General features: G+C 39.8%; 1 protein-coding gene across 2 annotated transcripts in view; it reads right to left on the bottom strand.

Annotated features, from left to right (window-relative positions):
- Positions 1-18,567, bottom strand: part of cntn2 (contactin 2) — a 76,391-nt gene that overhangs the window by 43,701 nt on the left and 14,123 nt on the right. Inside the window, exon 2 of one of the 2 annotated variants that reach the window (XM_051414981.1) lies at positions 9,967-10,026. The exons of the other annotated variant lie outside the window; for it this stretch is intronic. The gene's annotated coding sequence lies outside the window, so the exon portion shown is untranslated. The remainder of the gene's footprint in view (positions 1-9,966; positions 10,027-18,567) is intronic. 2 annotated transcript variants of the gene reach the window in all.

Here is an 18,567-nt window from a genome sequence, read left to right as displayed (position 1 = left end):
TAACGCTTTACTGGGTTTATCGTGGATAGTGATTTTCTGCTAAGAGGCAAATCAAAAATAAGTATGTTGCAAGGACCAAAGAATAAACTTCTGAAGCTAAGGCCTTTTTCACACCAAGTACGTATTTTTCATATGCGTTTTTTACTGAGTCCGATGCATTTTAATATTTTTATTCTGTGCAAATTCACAATAAGAGACGGAGTTATCACGCAACCAGGATGATTTTGTGGTCCTTTTATTTGAAAGTAGAAAAAGAAAAAGTAAATATTGGGTCCGGGGTGCCAAGAACAAGGAAAGTTTCACCTGCTGATAAAGGAGCTGTCTACATGCTGCTGTAGCTCTGTCTCTCCCTCCTTCTCTCTCATTTCCTCCCTTGCTTCTCTTCACTGGAGGTTCCTACACCACTCTCTGCCCACATCTTGTATTTGGCACTGCAGCTACAAGAGGCTGAGCCCTACCCCCTCTCTGTCTGTGCGCTGTCCTCATCTGACTTGTGCGAAACAGTTGGTGCGTAAACATGACTGACACAACGTCGAATTTATTTTTTAAAATATGGACTCTGGGTGTAATGGCCTTTAGAATGACCACAGAGCTAACACATGCATTTCACAAGTTAAAACTGCCACATATTATATCAAAAATGTTATTGTCTTCCAGCGGCACTGTAGGCCAGCAGTATCCCATCTATTCTGCCTCCTATTCAGCTATAAAAACCCAAACTGTTGCGATCAATACTTCCTAACAAAAGGTGAACACTCAGTCAGACAGAACTTTGTGTGAGTTCTGTTTCACAGCAAGAAGCAAATGTATCACACAATAGAAAAAGTGTGGTGTGATTTTTGATGTGAATGGACCTTCAGTCTGAAACTGCCTGTGAAATACTCAAATACACAAGTCCAACTTTAATAATATGACCAAAAGAAATTCAACTCACTGTCCACCTACTCAAACTTCTGCTGCTTCTCCCAGTCTTCATACCCAGATAAGTTGTCATGACACGACTTAAGTATGTTGTCATCACGACCTAACTCATATCTTATACTTATATACCTATGTCACTGACAGTTGTGCAAACTCCATCCACGGATGTAAACCAAAAGATGAGGCTGAAAGCAATGCACAGCATTGTCAGAAAAGAGTGGACCTGTCATTTGTCCAACTTCTGCAAACATGTTGGGCAACTTCTCAGGGCATTGCGGATGTTGGCCTACAAGTTTGATCCTAGAGGCAGAGCCAGTTACCCAGGTCAGGAGTTTCATGGAGTACTCCTGCCTTGCCTGGACGAATGCTTTACAGCTAGAAATAGGAAGAGGACGGATGACTATGCCCTGAAGAATTATGCCATTGCCAATCCTAAAGCTCAAGGACTTCAAACAGATTCATGCAGTATATATTCCTGAATAGCTGCAGATCAGTGATAGGCTCTCTGAATAGGATTCATGAAGCTTGTTTCTGCAAAAACCAAAAAAAAGGACTCAACATTAAAGCTAGGGTACATATCTAGCAAGAGATGGCTAGATTTTGGATTGAACCCATGGCTGCTGTAGCAAGGACTCAGCAACTGGTAGCAGGTGAGCTACCAGGGTGCCCCATTCATTGCCATTTTCTGCATCTTTCTGTCTTTCTTTTCTTGCTTTGTTTTGCAGTGCAAACGGTTGTAGATACAGGTGGAACTATATTTTGGCTGCTCTTTCTCCGCCATTCTTGTGCGTCTAGCTCGGTAGCTTCTGAAATACCTGCCTGTCCATCTTGTGGAAGACTCCGTTCATGTGCAATGTTGTGTCGAGGTAAGCAGGGTAGGCAGACAGGCAGTCACCCAGCCTGAATGACATGATTGCCTGAGTTTATTACAGGCCTGTGATTCCTATAGATAGTGGATTTTCTTCTTTTCCCCCCAGAGGATTTGATTTGTTAATTGCTGTTGTGATGTAAAGAGAATTTCACTGTAAAATGCCTTAAAACTATTGTGGACAAGTATTTCTGAATAACTAAAGGACCTCTGAGGGCCCCTCCTTTCTCTGTGTGTATCATCTGATACACCTGATGGTCCATCCTAAGAGACAACCCTGATTTATCGACATTGATTCACTCAATAAAAGACAAATTACAATTCTCCATGCACCACAAGGCCTGGCTGACTTCACTGGGTCAAACACACTCGCTCACACACCACTGTCAGTCTGAACCCTCACACAAAGTGCAGAGAGTAAAAGCAAGGTTACAGCAATGGAAATATAAAACAGGAAGAGAAATCAAAAATACAAGAGAAAAATCTGCTATAAAAACCATGAGAAAGGAAGAGACAGAGAGCATAAAGAGAATAGTAAAAAAAGCAGAAGCGACAGTAGGATAAAGAGAGAGAGGAGGTGGGGAGATGAAATAAAATAGAGAGGGAGACAGACAAAGAGAGACAGGCCATGGAAACTCCAAGTGACCCCTCGCTGTCTATTCATCAGAGTACGGTAAACTACGTTCATTTAGCACACACACACACACACACACACACACACACACACACACACACACACACACACACACACATTACAAGTAAAAGTGTGACACTCAGCTGCTCACTGAAGTACAGAAACACATTAACATCACTGCAGGTCTGGATGCTGAATTATTGTATTATTGTCACATATTTATTAACCTGAGCAGGCAGTGATGTTGGAGAGACACATTTACAATAACAAAACATATCCATTTTATTGTAAGCACACTATGTGCCTAGTGAACAGAATTTGGAGCTACTGGGTTTTAAGTGACAGGAGGTGAGACAATAAGTTTTCATATCTAATTGAAAAAAGAAGTCATTTGTCGGTGCCATTTAAAACGACCCATATGAAGAGCGTAAAATCAATACATGTGGTTGTTTTAGGGAGGTACCAAATAGTTTGAAGCATCATTAATGTATGTCTATTCATTCTAATGAAACATGATATAGCTGCACAGTTGCGGGTAAAGATTAGGGTACACCAGGGGGAAGCATCCCATAATTAAGCATACGGTAGGCCAGCAGCATTGGTGGTGAAAGCAAAAAAAATCAGTCCATGCACTATTAAATTCACTGAGACGTTTGGCAAAGTCCAAAAGTCAAATTTTTTTGAAAAAAGATAGATGTAATCATTCCTGAAATCCACACCATATTTCCATCTAATGAAACATTCTGCTTCAGTCCATACCATTTTCACAATGGTCAAATAACAGTTTGCACTCCTACTTGGGAGGCAAACACCTATAATTAATCAATGAATCATTTTTTTCAAAAAGAGGATTATTTTCAATAGAAGCTTTAAAGCTAAAAAAAACTGATTGTGAAAAAATGCTGTGTACAGACTGTTGTCTGATACATATATGCAACCATCAGTCTTGCTACCTCTGCCTTGCACCAGAACTTGATAATAGGGCTGTATATTGGCAAGAATCCGGCGATTAGATACATATCACGGTACAGGGGTTACGATTCAATATATTGTGATACTCTAATTTTAAGAAAACTAATTTAAACACAAAAATCTATAGTGTTTTTGAGAATGGATACAATATCATTAAAAATATATATATATATTGCAATAAATAATAAATATATAAATATATTTTCCAACAACCCTACTTGAAAAATGAAACCTTTCAAACTGGTCTCTAAATACATTTGTTCAGATTAGACATAGAAATTAAACTCATCTTTTTATTTTGCTCACAATTTAAAATATGAGGTATTAACTTGTGATTAAGTACTCACTGTAAAACTTTACTCAAAGATCTGGATGCAAACTGAGGAACTAAGAGAAAGCAATGCTAAGAGGAGATGAAGAGCTGAGGAGAATGATGCACTAATGCTACAGCTAAAGAAGATGCAGATTTGAACATGAACATATGTCACACAATCCCACTTTTAGAGTTACCACCACAAAGTCACTTTCTCTCTGCCTCAAGACATATTTAGAGTTAGTAAGGAAAGAGATATCACAAAATCACAAATATTCTATATGTGATGTAGCAACACAACACACCACTGCATTTATTATTTTCTTTGAGGGAAAAAGTTCCCCTCACGGTCAGTTTTTCAGCAGCAAAACCTTTCTGAAGACGAATGAAAAACAGAACCAGTTCCCTTCTGAATTCCTGTCAAACTGTAGTTTCTTTCGGCTCTGGACATTTACTTGTGATAGCAGACGGAATCTCTGGGGCCAATCCCCGTGGGCTAAATGTAAGCCTGGATCAGACTGGGCCTGATTTGCTGTCCTCCCGGTGCCCACCTATCTGTTTTCTCTGTCTGTGTTTAATAGGAAGCAGAAACACAGCCTGGGATAACAGTAAGAAAGCAGCTCTTGGATCTTTGGAGAAGGCTGCCCCGGGCAGTCATCCAGCTTCACTGCCTGCTAATAAAAGTCTCAGGTTTGTCTGCTTTAGTGTGGAGAAAAATACGAAAACAGTGGTACTTTTCCTTAAGGCTGGTTTGAACATCACTGACTAATAGTATCACAGCAGCCATGTGGACTGAAGTAGCCTGAGTGTCCTGTCCACCACTGAGAAACGCATCTAATGCTAATCTATTACTCGCTAATAAAATAAAATACACAAAATATGTATATTCGACTAAAAAACTACACCGACAACGGAGCCAATGGTGATCTGACTGGCAGGGTAATCCACAAACATAGTGTACTGCTTCAAAGCTTTTTTTTAAGACATCTGAAGTTGCTGCTTATCTGTCCTCATCTCACAAGATTGAGGTGCTGAGGGACACTTAAAGACAGCAGCAGCAATAAAAACCCAAAATGGCTCCTCACATTCACAATTAAACTGTGGGACACACTCTGTATCATTCCACAATGTCTCTCTCTCTCTCTCTCTCTCTCACCTTCATGCTCTATAAAGGAGTATGACCACCCAAGGCCATGCAGCTTTTTGGGATATGTGGACATCTGCTGATGGAACACACACTCCCTCGAGGACCACACACACACACACTAGGTCAGCACAATATCATTTAAATAGAGGGGAAAATATATGTAAAGGCTGGGTGGTTGAAGGTCAACCTTAAAGGACACAGATTATTTCACAAAGTAAGCTGTGAGAGGATGATAGATTGTGTGCATGTAGATGTAGGTGCGTGTAAACCAGGTGACTTGGAAAAGTCACGTTAGACAGGAAATTACCAAGAATAAAATGTATTTCAGTAATACAAGACATTGCTCCTTGTTGTTATTTTTTAGAGCATTTGGACAGTGCACAATAAGAGGACAACAGTCTGTACTCTATAGTTAAAGAGCACAGCTTTTCCTTACAAAGTAAATGTGTCCAATTTTCACAAGTAGTCAAATGTTTGGCTGTGTTAACCAACTTATATAGAGTTTACTTTGTGCATTGACCGTATATATAATGGACAGAGCTTCTGGGTCTGTGAAGTGAAGCCACCGCGGAAGTATCTTAAACCTACATTCTATGTAATGGCCAGCAGGGGGAGCTCCATTGGCTGCAATGAAAGAACGATACCATGCAGTCTAATGGAGAAATGAGTTGATTTCTCAGTAGATTATTATCTCAGTAAACAGTTTCCTAATGAGTTTATGGTCTCAGTCTACTTCAGTCTACTTCCATACAGCACGATGTTCATTTAGTAAATGATGGTCCCATTTACAGTAAAATAGACAAACTGTCAAACTAGGCAGTTTTAGGCATTTTCTATTCCCCCACCTGGCCTGTGCCTGATGGTAATTATAGGGATGCCATGGATGAACCAAGCTTGAAACTCGCAGCCATATCTGTATCGTATTGGTAACGCCATATATCATCCAATATGTACCAATATTTCTGGTCTATAATGCAAAAAGGTTGTTTACAGGTGTTTACAGTACTTAAGTTTAGCTATTATTTGATTTTAATTTATTCATTATTTTCTCAGTGTTCAGTTCTAGAATAGGTTGACAATGTAGCCTATATGTTAAATGATTTAACATTTTAAAGTAGATCATGATTTCGGCTACCAACAATTAAATGAACGAGATTGTGACAATACTAATGTTTAAAATGTGTGCTCGGCTCATAGAAAACTCTGCTGCAGTAACTGCTAAACTAACAGCCAGCCACTACAGCTGATCCAGATGTTCTGGTTTCACTTTTGAAGAACCATCATGTCGCTGCACATCCTGCAGCTGCAGCCTGGATACCGGAAAAATGCTGTATTAAGTTACTGATAACAAAAAATGAACATTTCCTACTGCTGCAGATTGACATTAAAAGCATTTCACTGGCAATTTCTGAAGTAAGCTAGTCACAGGAAGTGCTAAGTGTGTCAGCTAATGCTGAAATAACTGTGATCTCAATATTGATTAAAAAATCATGATTAACATGTTGGCCATAATCGTGCAAAATATGAACCTTTTTAGAGTGATGTCAGTGCAAATTCCCCCCCCAAAAAAACCTAACCCTAACCCATATCGGACTGGCTCTAATATGAATACAACCTATATGTTTATATTATTCTCACTTACATATTACACAAACACACCTACACACACAACAGACACACACACAACAATCCTAGCATCAAGCAGAAAGCTAGCCCCTGATGATTCACAGTTTTTCGACAGTCAGGTTAACACACACACACACACACACACACACACACACACAGTAGTGCCCCTCCCTGTTGATTCTGTGATTCAGAAATAGAGACGCTAGGAGCGAGAAGCAGCTCATTCTTTGATATAACTTCATGAGTAAGATCACATTGCTGTCGTGTCTGGAATCTAGATACACACACACACACACACACACATTATCTCTGTCTCTATCATCCCACTGTGTGAACAGCATCATTACCACGCTCAGTCCACAAACTACAATTTCAGATATAAATGTGTAAAAAGGTGCGTCACAGAGCGCTGTGTATTACCAGCTCTGTGATGCGATGCCTCCAAGCGGAAATGTGGCAAATGTGATTTGCTTGTAAACCTCTGCAAACGATTAACATCAAGTCGAGAAGTGGAACTTTGGCAAGAGGATAATTGTGCTGTTTCGTGTCATGAGCAAACACACAGTGTGAGGGATTTTCCAGACAACAGGAACGACACGGTAGAAGGTGGTACGGCTGTAAGAACCTGTGGACTGCAGCTCTTTTTCTCATAGCGGACTGTGGCTGCTCCTTCTTTTACCGCCTACATACAGGCTACACCACCTTACTGCTGATTGTTGAGTTATGCTGCCTGAGAGGAATACCTACAGACACTACTCAGGGCTGAAAAATGTGAGCAACAACATTTTGTGGGTGTAAAAAACTAATTAGTGCTACATTTTTATTTTATTTTGTTCATTTTGACCCAGAATTATACATCAGTTGAAAATAAACTAAAATAAATAAATAAACTACTACTCCACAGTGCTCTTATAAATAAAGGAAACTAGAAATTATGTACTGTGTTTTTCCACCAAGCTTAGCTCTGGTTCTTGAACTGGTCCTGATCAAGATTCTTGGAACCGTGGTGCTATTGAACAAACCAGCCTGCGTTTCCACCAGTTTGCATGAAACCATTGTAATCGGATTAGTTATCAACAGAGGGCATCACACAATGCACAACGACTTGTAGAATATGACACACCCACTTTAGTTCCCAAAGGAAAACCTACTATTTTTTGGTGTGAGCCTGGAACCAACTTGGGTTCTGAACCAATTTATTTTTGTTGAAATACTCAGAATGGTTCACAACTAGATGTGCAAACCAGAACAGAGACGGTTCCCTGTGTGGAAAAAGCCTAACAGTCTGTAGCTATGCCATAAACCTGGGTTTTTGGAGGCTGCAGAACACAACATTGACATATCATCAGCATTTGCAGTTTTTACAATTGGTAACATATATTTCTTCATACTTTATCAGAACTGTAAAGCTTTGTACAGCCCAGAGGAGCTGCAGATTCAGCTGATAACTCTCTGTATGTATATCACTACCAGACAACCCTTGTTCTCACATGTTCATTTGATAGATTATTGTAAAAATATCAATTATAGCTGCTTTAACTTATGTTGATTTCGACTTTGATGACAAATCTGTTTATACTCAGCAAAATGAGGTATCAAAAAAGTATTATTTGGTATTATTTGGTATGTTCTAATACCTATTTCCCTGGTCCCTGGAACCTGCAATCTGTCTCGCAGTCAGTAGTCGAGCCAAACAATGATAATGATGGTTATCAGCTCACCCTGCACATCTCATTAATTAGAATATTCCCCACTGTGGTTGGAGGTGACTGTGTGGTAATGGCCACATGGTGGCTGGTGCCAAGTCCAGAATCCACACATGATGGAGCAACCTGGAGTCTGACTGCATCTAATGTATCTTTGGATACAAGATTTGTTGTGGTCATCTTTTCTCTGCTCAGTCCCTTTTTGTCTAATACTGCCAGTTAATCAGTGGCCTTCCACTTTAAAATATAACGCTGTAGGTACTAGTGCTGTCAAAACCAAAGGTTCAACCTATTTGATTATCTATTTTTGCACAGTGATCCTCTGTCTCCTTTAGTTATAATGGTACATGTACTGAATGTAGTTTATTTTCCGTGCTGGATGTGAGGCTTAAATCATTAGCTGCTGTTACCCAGCCCACAGTAGCCAATGTAGCTCTTATTATGATTTGGCGCAATTGAATTATTTCCAAACAGGGCTTTTTATATTGTTCTGTGTGCAAATCAACCAAGTTGGGTTGTGAACTGTCTGCCATCATTACCACCTGCTTATAGTTGAATTATTAAATTCTTTGATTGATTCTTTCCAGCCTTGTGTGACTACTGTCTGTCATGGAGTTCATTCAGTGCAGTGGCTCAGGCCCACACAATAGACAGTAGTCCTAGAATGTACATACAACAACCAAATATTCATTTTGACAATCATATGTGTGTTATTTTCTACAGTTCAATTACTTAAATGAAACAAAGCTTGCAGAGGTAATGCTGAGAAACAGTCACCGTTTGGTTTAGGCACAGAAACTACTACAAAATCATAAGTTACATTACGTACCTTAAGCACATGAATAAACTGTAAATTACGTAATGTTAAATCACTTTTTTTTACTTTTGGTTTCACACATGACACAAATACCGGTATTAGTGATTTGTTTGTTTTTCAGCCATCCATCCTTCCACTTCCATATGTGGAGCTATTTCTCCAGCATCACCTTATTTTAACAGCGGGTGAGTGCACAAACAAAGTCTTATTTTAAAGTAAATACTTCTTGTGATTTTCAGACAACTTTTTAAAATGAATAAAGGTACCTTCACTTAAAAATCACCACCAGACTCCTACTATTCCAAATTAGGATTCATTCCTAGTCATATGGTCTGTTATTTTGCCCACCATCACTGGTATCAGGGTACATGGTGGACCAGCTGCCCTGCTCCCCTTTGTCTGGCAGCCATGCGTGAAATAGCTGAGCAGCCAGAAAACCTCAACCCTACAGTCCCTCCATCTCTTGAACCATGCAGATGGTCAGCAAGATGCTCAGATCTGTTCGTCTGAGCCATACTGACCTTACACATGCGCTGTGAAGAGAGTGCAGATATGTGTGTGTGTGTGTGTGTGTGTGTGTGTGTGTGTGGTGCTTGAGGAAAATGAGGTACCAGAGTTGAATCTCTCCTGTCAAGCACTGTTGTGTGAAGTCGCCCTTTTGAGAAGCAGAAAAGAAATACTTGACCTTTGAAAAGTATGAGTAGAGGGATTCTCTTCTGCATTCAGACCAAATGTGAGGTTAGCTGTGTATGACCCCACCTTGGGGTTTCGATCTTTGTGAGAATACTTAAATTCTCCATCTGAAAAAGGAAGCAGGGACTCTTTTGCCTATTGCAGGAATCAAAATGTCAGCGTGTTCAATGATTTAGAGCCTTTGTAAGATCTGCAAGTGTGTGCGTGCATTTCAATTCTCTCTTCCGATCTTTATTTATGTATATATATCTGTTTGTTCTGAGGCTGACCTTCACAGGAGGCCCTCCATGGATTTTCAGAAACTGGCTCTCTACACCTCTGCTGCCGTTCTGTTGAAAGCAAAGTATTTTATTTCAGCTTACACAACGGCACAGCATTACTGAGTTGTGTTCAGAAAAACCAAGGCCCTTTCTGTTTCAAAAGGTTTCAATGGCTGGTACATTGCTTGCAGCATGAAGCGGATTTCGCAATTAAGGATTACAGACTTGGCCCCGGACCTGGAGGACTGTCCTTTACAGTGTTCTTTAGACAGTGTTCTTTCGACCCTTTATCTTCCTGGAGAATTTGGCTAGGTGATGTCTTGGTTTTTATAAGCCTGGACCAGACAACCATAGGGCTCTGACTAAAATCGCACACAGCTCAGCAGCATACTGATGTTCCAGATCGGCCATGCATGCAACAAGCAAGTATTGTCCAAATTTTGTGTCGTTTTTTTTTCACGTGGGGAGGGAAGGCTCACCCGTGTGGTCCGATCCAACAGACGAGCTACTGTAGCTCAAACTGCTGAAACAGTTAATGCTGGTTCTGATAGAAAGGGGTCAGAACACACAGTGCATCAAGGTTTGTTGGTATGGGGCTGCAGAACATTATGACCACCAGGGTGCCCAGGTGCTCACAATGTTATGGCTGATCGTGTATATATTATTTATTTATTTATTTATTTATTTATTTATTTAGAGAGAGAGAGAGAGAGAGAAAAGACGGAGAGAGAGAAGTGTTATCTGCTACTTGGACATGGTGGATATTTTATAAGAACGGACCAGATAAAGCATTCAGTTCCACGTTGGTTTAACTTTTCATCATTTCTACAGACTCAACAGGAATCAGAAAACAAGCCACCTCCACATGAGGCTCACCTGCTTTTCTGAAAACAGAATTGCAGAGTTGCTGGTGTGCATGTATGTATGGGGGAGAGAGAAACAAGGTGAGTGGGTTAAGGTAGTTCTTAGTGTTCCATGATAGACAGTAATAGACAGATGGTTCATCCAATGATGGCGAATATTTTTTGAAAGTGGCTGTCCTTTTCCAAACAGTATCCATCAACACCTTCCAGGTTAGACAAGTCAGGTTAGACAAGGGGTTCGCAAACCTTTTTGTCAAGAATCCAACCCCCACAATAGATTAGACTATGGACCCCCAATTTCAGAAGATTTTGTCTGAAGGAATCTTCTCTGACTATTTTTTTTATTTTTAGGTTTCAAGATTATAAATGTCTTCGTTAAAATATTCTATTCCTACTTTTGCTGAGGACCCCTACAACCAACCCCTGTCAGTCCCCAAACCCCAGTTTGATAACCACTGGGTTAGACCTTTCTTGCTGTTGTTTTAACCTGCTGAGTCATTTTAGCTGATTTCCTGGTTTGTTTTTACAGAAGCAGTTTTGCATTTAAAAGGACCTGACTGTAACCCCTCAGTGCAGGTACATGCACTAAGCCATTCTTCTGGTTAGACTAAGGTATTATCGATGGGCACTGAGTCAAGAGAGTGCTGTGTATCAGTACAGTGCTGCCTGACCTTAGTCTGCCCTTTAGCACTATTGACCATGCCTTTCTGGTCGATACATTTCCAACAGTGGGGTGGCATTTCTGCCCTGGAGTGGTTCTATTATTCTCTTATTTGTCAAATAGGTTGATTTTTCTGTGTCAGTTGATGAGTTTATTTCACCAGTGTCAGTGATCCTGCAGAATACTCTGTCCTCAATGTACATGATTATCCTAGGGCGTAGTATGAATATGACTGGATGCCCTAAAAGCTTCAGTGTGCTTCAGAATAACTATGCTAAATGTGTTTTCACCTGTTCTGAATGGCTATACTTGTCCATAGAGACGGACGAGACTCAATGAATCATGCAAATGAGGGTAATGGAGTCCAACTTCAATCTCTAGCACTGCACTCAGTTGTGCAAACAAAAACTGTACAAAAAAAGTAGTTGTGTGAAGACAGAAAAAAGAGTTTCTTAGAGAGAAGTTCAAATCATGCCTACTTTCTCACAAGTGGGCTTGTCTGATCATCTATTTCGGAAAGGCTGCTGTTGTCTTTATAGCTACATTTCGTTGAGACAGAAATCCTTATCATGTGCCTCGAACACCTCTCCAACGGACGCTGCTGTTACTTGGTCTCCTAACATCTAAGACTGTTTCTAAGAATTTCTCCAAGAGAGCATCTGAGAAATTCCAACCTAGCAAAATGACAGCTAAATGTCCCTGCAACACCTCCCAAATCTCAACAACATGACAACAGCCCAGTGCATAAAACAAGCTGATTGGTTGATGCATCCTCGTTTCTGGAGTCTGACGTGTAAAAGAAAAAAGACTTTGTATTATTATAAAAGAAACGGCCATGAGAATGTTTAGGAACAACACTGTGCACGTTGTGACCCTCCTGTACTCAGACTCATCTAATCATTATGCTGTAATGAATTGATTGCCATCACTCACCACTACCACACAAGCAAATGTCATAATTAGTCTTTAAAAAATAATGAGCCTGCACTTAGAATTTAGTTATTCAAAATGACGCTTCTCAGCTTAAAACAAAACGCATCCTGTTCTGATGCACCAAACAAAAGGTGCCATAAAAATGTGAAAAATATTAATTTAGACCAAAAAGCAGATCAAGCATCTAATTAGCACTCCATGGTAACTCCTACACTTCATCGACGCCGTGTACCTGCCACTACTTTAAGGCGTTCATTATCTGACCACATGCAGGGAAAAACACAATTACTGCAACATTAATGGATGGAAAAAATGAGCGACCACAGTGAGACATGCTGAACTGTTCACTAAGTACTTAGACAAAACTGGAGGAGGCAGTGTATAATAAGGGAATCCAGACCCAGTACCCAGGCAGCCAACCAGGGAGAAAGATAAAAATCTCCAGGCTGCCCGCTGCACCCTGAACCAGTGATTAGATTCCCATCCACTGACAAGGGGAGCGTGGCGCCTGAGAGCAGGATGACTTCATGCACACTGTGGCTGACTTCATCAGGACACGGAGAAACACATCCATTATCTGTGTGTGTTTCTGATCATTAGGGAACAATAGTGGGTCTATGAGTCCCTTTTGCCACTTCTGGCCCCGTTAAACAGAGAACCATTTACTGAAATGTTATGCACACTTACAACACTGATACACGTACAAAGTGGCCGAGTACTGTACCACTGCAGCAGCACTCACAGAGCCCACTCAAATCACAGTCACTTGACATGAAGTCAGTGTAGGACTGGGTTGACTCAGCACATACAATTCATTAATATTATACATAAGATTATTTTAAAAATGATTTGTTACTAAATGAATGAAATATGAAATTAAATAAGAGTCATTATGTCGATTCTGCAATGAGAATCTGTCAATTGTCCATATGTTGTAAATTTGTGGATTAATATTCAAAATTGGTTAAAGCCACTAAACATTTATTTTGAACTTACACCTGAAAAAAAAAGTTCTCAGGTAAGTAATACAATTATTTAGGTAAAATATGTATAGTTAAAGCTCAACCAAGAACGAATCAGAATTTAAGTTTTTTTTAAATACATTGCAAAGCCAGTATCTTTTGTAAAAATAATTGCAGAGCTGTGCCTGCTTGGATCCACTGATCCATTAGACAGATTGACAAACAAAAAAAGCAATGTGAAGACGTCACTTTGGGCTCAGGGAAATTGTTAACATTTTATAGCCTAAGCACTTAACTGATTATTCATGAAAATAATGGGCAGATTAATCGATAATGAAAATAATCATCAGTTGCAGCTCTTTTGCAAAATGAATATCTTTGGGTTGTGAACTGTTGGTCTGACAAGACATTTTAAGATGAATCTGTTGAAAGTGTGCATTTTTTCACAATTTCTTGACATTTTTCCATAAAACAATTGATTATCTTTTATCAGTACACTTACTATCATTGGGTTTTGAACTGTTGGTTAGACAAAAGATATTTAAAAAAGGCTAGGCCAAAGCAAATAATAAAAGGGAATTTTCACTATTTTCTGATATTTTATAGAGAAAACAATGAATAATTAGCAGATTCTTCCATTATGAGAAATAATAGTTAGTTGCATCCCTGGACCTGACTGAACTCGGGTCCAGGGATAAGTACAGTAACTGAGTAGACCCAGGAAGACTTTAAGTACTGACACCAAAAGATACTTGAACTGATACCTTTCTGTGCTGGGTAGAAGCATGTTTTATCAACAGCTTCTATTATCTGAATATAGTAAGCCTAACTTCTTAAATGCAGAACAACAAAAGGCAAAAAATGCCTTAAATATTACAGAGTGAAATTAACTTAATTACAATTTAAATCAGGAAATCTGTTACTCTGTAAACAACTCTAAAAGCCTGACCATGCAACTTTCACTGCTTGACTATACACACAATTTGGTCACCAAACCAAAGGCCCTAATAATTAGACCAAACGTATGTAAAGCCAAATACACACAAAAACATACAGTAAACACAAACAAGCACACACACACTACCCCACTTTCTCCTTCACAACCTCGTTCTACTTTCTGATTGAAGGACAAACCCAAAGCCTCAGTGTGTGTGTGTGTGTGTGTGTGTGTGTGTGTGTTAAGAGATGTGTTAGAAGTGTTGTGGCCTATAAACGCCGGATGTGTGACTTCTGACCTCAGATATAAGTCTGCCTTTCAGTAGCCATCACCATCTTCTCTGACTTCCTGTCCTGACTACACACAGGACTGACTTATAGCTGACTTCAGGCCAGATGAGGCTGTTGGAATAAGGGGGAATGAGGTCAGCGGTGCACCTGGGGCCATTGAGGTTCTTAATAGAGAGTTCTCTCCTTCTGGACCTTTATTTATCAAATGTCTGAAGGAAATCAGTTCAAAAGTGTTCAATGTATTCATTAATGTTTTATCTACAGAGGGAGCTGCCATATTAGACCACCATGTTTCTACAGTAGCCCAGAATGGACAAACCAAAAACTGGCTCTAGATTGGGCCTTGAAATAGGGTTGGGCGATATGTCAAAATTTTCCAACCGGCCACTGCCAATCTAACAACAAGTGACTGCCGATATATTCACACATGCATATGTGCTGCACCAGCCCAAGCCCCCCATCCCCAATTACTGCCCCGGTGGTTACAGCTGGGAGCTTTTTCCAACTCCGTTTCTTTCTGTTACACTGTGTTTAGATTCAGACATAATACAACAGTTGTGTTGATGCTGAAAACCTGTGTAGGCCTACTTTTTTCTCACACACTGATCAGGAATCAATAAAAGGGAATCAATAAAGAATCCGACCGATAAGCAGAATCGACAATGGTATTGGTATTAATAAAATTCTATAAATTTGATCAATTCCTATCCCTACCAAGACACAAATACACAAAGGACAGGAATAGAGACAGAGAGAGCTACTTAAAAATATAGATCATAGAATCATAATTTGTTATGGATCTGTGGCTGTGAATTGATGGAGCTGTATCTCTGACTCAGTATTCGTTGATATTTACACTCGTAGTGTATTGCTGCACCACAACTCATGAAGAATATGCACCATTATTATAAAGCCCTGCTGGTATCCCCCTGACACTGTACAATAATAAGACACCATGTTTATAATTCACTGTCCCAAAGTGGATTTTCTCAACCACTTAGCTGTAATACAGCCAGTGATGATCCTACTTATCTCTGTTTCCCTGTGTCACCCAGCAAGGAACCAGCCAACTCTGAAATATATATATTCCCCCACCCACCCTTTCCATCTGGAGGCGCCAAGGCTCTCCCGACCCAGACACCGCGACCCCTGGAGTCAGGCATCGGCGCCGTCGGAGTCCCTATGGAGGACCAGTCCTGGTAATGTTGTCCCTGCTCATCTGTCACACTGCACACAACCAGTACCAAGAGAGATGGGGCAAGAAGAAGACAGACAGGGACAGAAAGGTGAGAGCCGGGGTTGAACTGATGTATGAGCCACATATTAGCCTTTCAGAACAGTTCTGATCCTAAATCCACTGAGTGCAGCCAAGCATGATGGACTTGTCTGTGCTCTTTTCTCTGTATGAGTTCCCAGAGCACATAGAAGAACAAAAATAGACAAAATAGATGAACAAGAGCATAAGTACAGAGGGCATGTTAACCAAAGGGTGGCCTCATCTATACCTGGGCTTTTTTACCCACTTTTTCTCTCAGTGGATTACTGCAGACAAACAGCAAATCTCCAGCATGGAATTAAGGTAAAATTAGCCTTCTGTAGTGCTGGGTCAATGTCACCATTACACAGTTTACATAGTTTGCTGTAAAATGTCCCACTCAGTACAAATTGTGGTCACAGCTATTTTAATTTAGGGGACAACTCATAAAAACAGAGACTTCTTTAGATTTCTTTAAAATCTCAAATATCAGTATGAGCCTCAAAAATCCAGTATTGATCAGGCCACAGAAAAGAATCAATGGAGACCTCTAAATGGAAAATACAAGCTACACTAATGTCCCAGTTAGACTTCCTACAGTCTCTGCAGCAAACATTTTTGGCATTCATGCCATGCATTTGTAGTTTTTGCTGGAGGAACTGTGACATTTTTCTAGGTTACCTCCACTCCAAATTTTTAAAAACTTGATATTTTTGGCTTTCATTGTGGCGGCCACAGTCTCAGTCTGGGGTTGCAGAACACAGTGCAAACCCCTCACAGAGCCTCAGAAAAGCTCCACTCCCGCCAGGCTGCCTAAACTGACCTGCGAAGGAGGAGGGGCTGCTGCTTGAATGATTTAATAGATGGAGGTGTTAAGGCTGTCTGAGGCCTTGTTTATTGGACTGATTCCTCTAACAGTGTCAGTACACAGGAAAACACAGCTCTCTTTACACAGTGGCCAGAGTCCAATAGATGTTTGAAATGAAAATATTGAAAAAAAATATTCCCAAACTATGATGAGGAACTGATTTTGGAAGCTGTGTGGTCTTCTGCAAGATGTTTTACCTCATACAGAATTGTGGCTGATTTGTTATTGAGTGTCTGTCTTTGTATACTTTGCAGCACCATATGCTTTGAGTAGTTGCAGTTCTTGAGTTCACTATTTGGGTTCATTGTACAGTTTATCAGTTGTTCTGCACTGTCATTGTTATGCATTGTATATAATATGAAATATCCATCAAATATGTCACAACTCGAGCCTGTTGTAGAGCTGTGTGTTAATGAAACAAAATGGTGAGGTGGCAAAAACAGCCAATTAAAAAGCCAGCTGGGAGGTTTGGGGCTGTGTCCAGTTTGTGACAGTATGTGGAAAAGGTTTGACGTCCAGACAAAGCCTTTTGACCCTGCCAATCACAGACTTCAGAGGGGTTTCAGAGAGGGCTGGCAGAGATAGCTGTGGGTTCATGTTGGTCTATGTGCTGTGTGGATGTTTTCTGTCCAGTGTTCAAGCTGTGGAGGTCGTCACAGGAAACTTGCACACGTTCATGTTTGTACTGTGCTGTTTTGCTTCAATCTAGCTCAGCGCCTGTGTGGCTCACTGCCCAGCTCCCAGAGTGTAGGCGGCTATATTTACATAAAGTGGAGTTATTAAAGATTTCAGGTCAGACAGTATTGGTGCTCAGTGAGACAGTCATTCTGTGTGTGACTACACAAACAGCAAATGCTAAGAACCTAGATTGCAGTTTTTTTATTATGGCACAGATTATGTCTTCATTTAAGTTGTGAATTGCAAGTGTAGTGATGAATGAAATGAAGGAGGCTCATCCCTGGGAACCAGCCCTTGTTTATAGGAAACCACATGCAAAGTGAGTCATGTGATCATGTGATTTAACAGAAAAGGTTATTTATGGGAAATACGAATGCTAAGATATATTGCTCGACAGTTAAATCATGATACAAATATGTGAAGATTCAAATTAGTGAGATGAAAAATTAATTATGATATCAATTGTGGTATCAAGGTGCAATAACAGTTTTACTTCACAAAAGGAAATATGCATTGTTCTGCACAGGTTATACCCTACCTCAGAAATAAAAAAATCTATGATTTCATAAAGAAAAAATAAGCGAAAATCTATTTAGTAGATTTTTATCTGAAAAACAAATTTTTCCGTCATAATTTGTCTCATTTTGTTTTAAAAAATGGTGGGAAAATTGTATCGTGAACCCAATATCATTAATTATATCTAATCGTGAGTTGAGTGTATACATCCCTAATGGGAAAACAGTTATCCAGGTCCCTCATGTAAGTTTTCTGTAACTAGACACATTTCAGACCTCATCAAATATTATTATAATATTATTATTATAACACCATACAAATTAAAACACAGGGCCACAAACTTAAATATAACTTTGTTCCTCAGCTGTATGTTAGGGTAATAATTCCAAATAAACAGTGTGTTTACCATAAGTTAGTTACTAACTTCAAGTAAGTTAGTAACTTAGTACTAGGGCTGCAGCTATCGAATATTTTGGTAATCGAGTATTCTATAGAATATTCCATCGATTCATCGAGGAATTGTATAAAACATACTTTTGTTTAATTAAAGCCCAATAATAAGTATACAGTAGAAAACAAGACAGATCACTGTTTTCAGTTTTCAGTCCCGGCGTCTGCTGTTCTGTACAGCAAAACTGTCCACACAC

Source organism: Dicentrarchus labrax, unplaced genomic scaffold (genome assembly GCF_905237075.1).
Source record: "Dicentrarchus labrax unplaced genomic scaffold, dlabrax2021, whole genome shotgun sequence".
NCBI lineage: Eukaryota > Metazoa > Chordata > Actinopteri > Moronidae > Dicentrarchus > Dicentrarchus labrax.
This window is presented reverse-complemented; position numbering and strand designations above follow the sequence as displayed.